Below are 6,559 nucleotides of genomic sequence, written 5' to 3'. Positions count from 1 at the left end.
GGGACCGTGGTCAATTGTAACGTGGTCAATCGGGACCGTGGTCAATTGCAACGTGGCCAATCGGGACCGTGGTCAATTGCAACGTGGCCAATCGGGACCGTGGTCAATTGCAACGTGGCCAATCGGGACCGTGGTCAATTGCAACGTGGTCAAGTGCAACGTGGTCAAGTGCAACGTGGTCAATCGGGACCGTGGTCAATTGTAACGTGGTCAATCGGGACCGTGGTCAATTGCAACGTGGTCAATCGGGACCGTGGTCAATTGCAACGTGGTCAATCGGGACCATAGTCAATTGCAACGTAGTCAAGTGAAAAGTCAAGTGAAAATGCTGGTCTGGTCGACGACGACGACGACGACGACGACGACCGGGACGGAGACGACGACAAAGACGACGACAAAGACGTTTCTTAATCCAAAATTTAACAAATCTGACTTTTGCATTGCAATACCTCCACTCCTGGAGCACGTAGGAGAAAAGTAAAAACACTTTTATTATGCAAATCGTACCCAAGCTATCGATTAAGCGCAGTCTCAATTTCGTCGGATCAGCCGTTGTTGGGATCCGAAAATCTGAGGGCCCGTCAACTCGTGTACTCGCGTAAACTTACACGGTCGGTCTCGCACGCGTGTACTAGCTACGCTTACACTTGGCGCGAGACACTACCGTGTCTCGTGATTAATTTTGAATTTGGTTATAGGAAGGAGGAAGGAGCTGGAGGTGAAGAAAAGAGGAAGCAAAAGAGAAAAGTAGAGCAAAAAGGAAGGAAAGCAGGAGAGGACGGCAGGTGGAAACAGGAAGGAAAGGGGAAAACAGGAAGGATGGAGAGAAGAAGGATGACAGAAGGAGGACAGAGAGGAAGAAAGAAAGAGAAACGGAAGAGGGAGGGGTATGGATAGGGGGGAACGAAGGGAGGGTGGGTTAAAAAGTATGTAAAAGTCGCTCATGGCCAGGTCGCGGTAGGGGGAACGGAACTCCCTCCCCCACAACAACGGGGGAGGGAGCGCGAGGCCCGCCTGTTACACGGCGGGCCGGTGCGGGGGGCGCCCAGAAGTTATAGCTCTGCTACATCCTGGGCGTCCCCCAAGTCAAGCATCGCGCAGGTCACCGTGTGGTTTTAGTGCGGTAAGCCCAGCCGCCGCAATGCTAGCGGCGGCATCCCGATCGTCATTAGGGGGGCAGTCCCACATAGCCCGGGCCATTTGTAAACTCCCTTCCCAGAGGGGGGCCCGGGTATCCATAAAGGATTTCCACACGTAAAAAAAAGGGGGGGGAACGGAACGGAAGTGTAAAGGGTTCGGGAACGCTCCCTTAAAAAGCGCCAATGTACTTCTCAGCAGAGAATAAATCACTACTACTACATACATACATACATGTACATACAACACAATAATATTTTTATTTAATTAACAATAATTCCTAGAAACGCCTTATTTTTACCTGACTAGTTTTTGGCAGTCTCAAATTCTAAACATGACTCTCCGAATTCCTTTGCAGAATCGACAGTGGAAGGATTTGAACTCGCTGGACTGTTTGCGATGTATTCTGAAACCATAAATATTATATCTTAATGCACCAAAACCTTATGTATTTTGCATATAAATGTATAATTCCGTTAATATTTTAATCAAATAAGGCATAATTGAAAAAGTACATTTGTCATCACCCACGCATCACACTTTATTCCAAGGCATCTGAAAACATCTTTAGGACGTAAGGATGTTCTCAGAACGTCTTTAGAATGTTCCTGGGAAATCAGTGTTGTATGGGCACTCAAAGTAAAACAATTAAGTTTATTTTTAAAATTTCATAACCTAAAATTATAAATAAAATTTAAAACCATATTATAAATATATACCTGCAGGCTTTAATAAAATTGATTTTTCAGCAAGATTTTTCATAGCAACAGAAGTTTGTACATCCTTTACATTAGCTGGAACAAAAGAATAAAAGAAAAGTAATCCTATATATAAAATCTGCATACAGTAAAATTACATTTGCAATTCAAAACTTACAATTCGAAAACTTTTGTACTTCCGACGCGTCGACGGTAAATATTTGTTTTTTACCCGACGACGATTCTCCCACATAAAAATATATATTTTCGTCGCACATTTTTATACTTGCCCGCTCTTTTTATTATGCAGCTATCTGCAGTCGGTTGCGCAGCTAATTCTAATCGTCTGCGTATCCACTGTGCATCCATTGCTAAAAGAATGAAAATCTGCGCTGCAGTCGACTGCGCAGTCGTGCTAAAAGAATGAATTACTGCTAAAACTACTGTATCCGATGCCTAAAAGAACGCACCCACAGTGACTCTTTTCGGAACGAATATTTTTCAAAAATGTCGGCTCACTCTGATTACGGAAGTTCGGTCTCCTTATACAGGCTTCATGGATTAAAGCATGGTTTTGAGTAGTTGTCCATCGAGCATGTATATTACCTGCACCATGTGTGGATCTTGATCATCGGCATTATCAATAACAGTATTGTTATCTTCATTATCAATAGAGTTTTCCTCATATTCCATGTCAGAATCCAAATCAATTTCGTATTCTGATGAGTTATTTGTACATGACGAACTATAATTTTTCTTATGAATTAAGCATGATAAAACGTCATTTCCATCGTTGCTTTGAAAGGTCTCGGAATCGAAATTTTTCTCAGATGAAAGTATAGGTGTTACGACTTCATTTATCACTTCATTGCTACTTCCAGCTACATTGACCTCCTCTATTCGGAACAACTTTGAACATTTTGTGTTCTTATCCGAACAAATAGTTTCTTGACTCTGTGCAAACACAAACAAATTGAAGTAGTTATACACAAAATACATAAACCCTAGGTGGCAATGTAAAATAAAAGTATCAAAAGTTCCAGAGAAATTTCAGCAAAAAATTTGGCTCGTATACAGATATGTTTGTACATAATCAATGTAAATTATTCATTACTTGTAAGTAATTAAATTAATTGACGGATGATTGAAAAATACTTACATGATCATGTTTTCTTTTTCGAGAAAGTGCTGTTGATGCTGGTATTTCAGGGTTATGTTCTTCATATAAATATCGTTTATACGGTCCTCTTTTATAAACACTCATTGTTTGTCAGCGTGTCTTCTGTGATTACATCGTGATTTACATTCAGGTTGAACAACAATAGTCAAGGGATTGCTTTAGTCTCCAATTTTTAATATTATATACGTACATATTACTCTCCTTGTTTACGGTGTGGTGGTCTGCACGTTCGCTGCGCTTACAGAGCAGTATACTTTAATCATTTAAAATGAAAGAGTGCTTCTTATTAACGAGGATTATAAAATCGCGGTAGGTTACTTGTCATGGCTTGAAAATGAGACGTACGAAATAAAAGAGCAGTAAAAAAATGTATCGATGAAAAAGACGCTGCTGCACTGATGCCAGACGAGAACGTTTGCCCACATGCTGTAGCGGTGGTGGGGGTTAGAGTGGGGATAGTCCGTTTGGCCACGCGCGCGCGCACTCTCGCACACAAGCAACGCGCCGTAAATACGTGTGCACACGTATATACGGCTCCAAGTGGGTAAACGTTCTCGTCTGGCATCACTGCGCTGCTGCAGTGGTGCGCGCGCATTTCCTTCTCATGGATTATTGGTCGCTGCTTTTCTTGAACGCTCGGATTGGCTGCTGATCCGATCCAGCATCGATTATTGGCCTTTGCTGGTTATGTGTGCCACTTCTCTTATTAACGTGAATCACGTGATATCGACCTGCCGGCACAATCGCTTTTGCAGAGGAATCGCCATAAAGAACGATCGTGTGCTCTATAGAAGTCCGTGACAAGTTAATGTTTTATTTTACGTATACTGTTGTTACTTTGGCTTTGTACGCCTGTGGAATATCCTGTGGAGTATCCTACATTCTTCGCTTGCTCTCCCGCCTCGACGTTCTGCCACTTAACCATTAAAAAACAGAATATTTTATCATTAAAAATGAAAGATAGTGAATGCATATTAATAGAATTCATTAACGAGGATTTTAAAATCGCGGTAGGCTATTTGACATGGCTTGAAAATGAGACGTTACGAAATGAAGAAGCAGTACAAAAAGTTATCAATGGAAAAGAAGAAGTAGTAAAATGGCCCGTAAATTGCGAAATAGTTCCAGCATAAAAAATGCACAAGAAAATACGAAATTGCTCCTGGAAATCCCATGTTGTGCATATTTTATCGTTTGGAGGTAAGTTTTCATACCAACTAATAATCTATATTGCAAATTTCTTTGAAAATACACTGCAATTGAAACCGTTTGTAGAGAACTGTAAGACATTTTAGAGAAAAATGTCTGAAAATTTCGATAATTTTCTACAAAAGGGTGTATCCCGTTTGGACACGTAACGATTGGACACCGCTCGATTGGACACCGCATTTGTTGACACTGCATTATTGCAGTGTCGAAAAATGCGGTGTCCAATAGTGCGTGTCCAATCGAGCGGTGTCCAATAGTTACGTGTCCAAAAGGAGGTTACCCCTACAAAATCTCTGAAATTGTTTAAAAATTAATAAGTAAAAATCTTCATTTGTCAGATATAATATTTCTTTAAAACTTTTCTGAAAACGGTTTTGATTTCACGACATTTTCAAAGATATTTTCAACTTCTTTCCAGCAGGGTATGCACAAATACAAATGTACAAATTATTTTCAATGTTATTTTAATGTTTATTTTCAAATCATATTTATAATTATTAGAATGGACAGAAATGTGTAAGCAGTGCGATAACGTATTAAAATTTGAAATTCCAAACCCATCAAAAAGCGATAAAAAGTTGCTAAAACGAAAAAATATAGATCTGGAGACAACTTCCGAAGATGAAGATTGTATTAAAAACGGTTTTAAAAAAATTCGAATGGTATGTATGTATATGCACTTAAAATTTTCACCAACGGTTTCTTTAAATTTTACTAATCCGGTTGTGTTCGAGATTAATTTGAATCTCGTTTATTTCATCCCCGGCGTGATGGCAGCATCAGCCGGGTCAGATCGTGCAGCGCCGCATGAGCGCTGCCCGCGCATGCCCGATCGCGACGCGAGGCGACTACGCGACTTCACGTACGTTACCGGCGCTCTTTGTCTCATAGCGACCGTACGTAGTACACGCGTCTTGAAGTGCGGATAGTTCTCAAGTGCTCTTTTGTGGACGTTCTCATTTTCTCATCGAAGAATAGACTCAGTGCGGACACGCAGTGAACTCTCAGCAGTGCAAATCATCCAGGACATTTTAGATACAGCATCAACGGCAGCTCAAGCTCACCACGCATCGCACGCCGGCGCCGCGTGGACACGGCTCACGGGCATCTACATTCACGAGGCCGACTCTCGATTAATATAATCGACCCGTGCAAGTGACTACGAGACTGATCATCCCCGTTTAATCATAGACTGCTCAAACTGTAAGCTTTTTACATTTATTAAACAGACCACGGTATTTTACTCAAACGCCCAGAGTGTTCGATCACGTGATATTCCACCCCCCCCCCCCACGCGTGCATCCGTTCCCCGAGTCTCTCGTCGCAAAAGTCCTCTCAGCCCTGCTTCCAACCGCAGCGGTCCAGCGAGCTCTCCCAAAAGAGAATCGCTAACAGGTTGTGTTAACGCAAATAATTGATACCGAATATAGCTCCGAATATTGTTCTCACGAATCCGCGCGTATTCGGGTGTTTGTAACGGTGCGAGACACCGAATTCCAGAGCCTTCGATACCGTATCGAAGGTCGTCGCCGCACGTGTTTATGGCGTGATTGCGAGCGCGATCTCTATCCATCACTTGGGCTGTTATTCCTTTTCAACACTTCCGAATATTGCCGAATTATGACGACCAATGGTCGCGGATCCGCTCGCGTACCGGTCGGAAGTCAGTCACGTCTCGTCACGTCTAGCGATCGTTCGGCTATCCCTAGATCCAATTCGCTATTCACTAATTTCCTTTCCGTCGCTACTCTATCTCTTGCAATAGAAGATCGACAATCTATCTCGCGCATTCGCGCTGGTCCTTCGAACCCTACATTTTCCATCTTTCTTTCACTTGACCAATTCCGTTACTGCTCGCAACATTTTCTGGTCCTTCGAGCCGGATATCTCTCGAACCTCCGGACATCGCTGACCCTTGATCGGACCGCTCGCGCAATCTACCTCGCACCCTCTGTTAATCGCGCTACACATCGTGTACTGTGAGTTCCGTGCCGTCCGGTGTGAATGCCGTGCAGGCACGCCGAATCTACCTCTCGCGAGTGCGAATCTATCTGCTTCGACTTTCGCGGTCATTTCGTTTCGGTACGTCATTGTTCACCGGAACGCCGTCATTCCGTCGCCGTCTCTCACGTGCCGGATAGTCACCTTTCGCTGCCGTGTCTCGAAGTGTCGACTCGCCGCCTTTTCGTCGCCGGTTATCAAAGTGCCTGAGTGACCTTCCGCATCGCTTGAATTCGGCCACAACCTCGGCACCTTTCTCGATCTCGACGCGTCGCTGAGCCACATCGAGTACTTCGTCTTCTCCTCGAGTTCTCGGCTCTCGCTAGGTAAGACA

The sequence above is a fragment of the Vollenhovia emeryi genome, unplaced genomic scaffold (assembly GCF_000949405.1).
Source record: "Vollenhovia emeryi isolate VEMERY1.0 unplaced genomic scaffold, V.emery_V1.0 DF939564.1, whole genome shotgun sequence".
NCBI lineage: Eukaryota > Metazoa > Arthropoda > Insecta > Hymenoptera > Formicidae > Vollenhovia > Vollenhovia emeryi.
The sequence above is the reverse complement of the archived record's forward strand: the minus strand, read 5'-3'. Positions refer to the sequence as shown.